Source organism: Parasteatoda tepidariorum, chromosome 7, assembly GCF_982258835.1.
Source record: "Parasteatoda tepidariorum strain Cologne lab strain chromosome 7, Ptep-v5.0, whole genome shotgun sequence".
NCBI lineage: Eukaryota > Metazoa > Arthropoda > Arachnida > Araneae > Theridiidae > Parasteatoda > Parasteatoda tepidariorum.
In genome coordinates, this window is record NC_141761.1 from 45,501,932 (window position 1) to 45,504,069 (window position 2,138).

Here is a 2,138-nt window from a genome sequence, read left to right on the forward strand (position 1 = left end):
TTTATCACGATTAAATCGAAAAAAAAAAAAAAAACTTTAAGGAAATTTGTAAAAATTTTGCTTTTCCGGACTTGATCAAAACTAAATATTCCAATGAAAAAAAAATGTGAAAACTTAAAATGTTACCTAAACAAAAGGACAGTTAACACTTAACAAAATTTGCGAGTTTCCGTTATTACGATAGGCGAAAAGTTTAACTCAGTTAAGTTTTTATGCTTGATACTGATTTTCCATATGCTTTAGTAGGGTTGTAGACTTGCAAAGATTTTTGTTTGTTTATTGATTGTATCGGGCCAGTTGTTACTTAATTTGGTAAGAGATTGATCACCGCTGCTAATTCAAACAATGACAACTTATCTTTGCACATTAAACAACAAACTTCTAAAAAGGTTACGGTTAAAAATGATGAAAAAGATGTTTCAAAAAAAGTAAGCATCGAAAAAATAAAAGGTTTGATGTTTCGATAAAAGTAAACATCGAAAAAATGAAAGTCGAGGATGTTTCAGTAAAAGTAAACATCGAAAAAATAAAAGGTTTGATATTTCGGCAAAAGTAAACATCGAAAAAATAAAAGGTTTGATGTTTCAGCAAAAGTAAACATCGAAAAAATAAAAGTTGAAGATGTTTCAATAAAAGTAAACATCGGGAGAAAAAAAAAGAAAAGAAAAGGAAAAGGACCAAGATTACAAAAAAATAAATAAATAAAAAATAAAAATGTAAATAAGCAAAATTTCGAAATACTACATGTATCAAAACTTAGGAAAAATCACAAACTACAAATGTTAAAATTAAATCATGAAAAAATGGTCAAAAATGAAAATGTTTTGCTTTCTTCAAAGGAAGAAGTAATCCCTATATTTTTGAGAGATCCGAATCGCGTGTGGAGATGTTTGGCGAGGAAACGTGAATTTTTTTTTCTCAACACAGTGAAAAAAAAAAATTTATAAACTATTTTTGTTTTATCCAGTCTGGATCTCTCAATTTCACAGTGCTTCATGAAACTCTGTTTTCCTCCATTTAAAGGGGAATACAGAATTTCATCTAGTAAATAACCCCATTAACCATACAGAATCTTAAATTCTGACTAAATGACACTTGTTGTCCAATTCGTTTTGCATAAAAATTTTGTATATTTTTGTGTGAAAATTTTTGAAAAGTTTTTTAGAATAGTTATATAAAATGTTTCATTTTTTCTTTCTGTTTAGTTCACTAAACAGATAAAGTGCATTATTATGTTTTTATTGTTGTTGCTGTAAATAAATTTTTTCACATATTGGAAAAATGTTATTTATAGTAGGTAAGAGGACAGTCATACCAACATAAATTTTATAAATTCATAGTATTCTAAATTTTTTTTATTATTATTATTTTTTTTGGCTTACCAAAAATTTTTTTTGGGGGGGATGTAATACAAAAATTAAATACTTTTGTATTAATAAAAGCATTAAAACTTCATTCGTTTTCATAAAATATCTTTAGTAAAAGATAAGGGTAGAAATTCTATTTTGGGACTTCAAGGCTAAAAACATGCCAATGAATAATAATTAGATTTATACTTCAAAAGAGAAGTTATTTTAAGATCTTTCACTTCCATATATGGAAAGATTAAACGATTTGCTATGAGTAATAAATAAATTGATGAGGCGTAAGAATACACAGAAAAAGGCAATATGACTAACCTCTTCACAACCTTTAATCATCCTATATAATGCAGGAGCAATGTTTTAGCGTGGCTTTTTGGTGTATAATGTTTACCAACTAAACTCCGTCGGATCTGACTGGAACTTTGTCCCCCCCCTCTCCAGCCGGGAGAGCGGGGATGTGACTTCGGCTTCACATATATTCACATATATATTCATATATATATATATATATATATATATATATATATATATATATATATATATATATATATATATATATATATATATATATATATATATATATATATATATATATATATTGCTGGGGTCTGGGGTCCTTCTTTATGATCTCCATTGATAAGTTCACCTTCTTATCACTCCCCAACCCCAATGTTATAAATTTCTTTTTTTAAAGTATTTGGGGACAAATGAAAGATGAAGGAGATATTTTAAAATGGAAATTTAAAATTTTGTCTCCAAATTTGTACACGATGA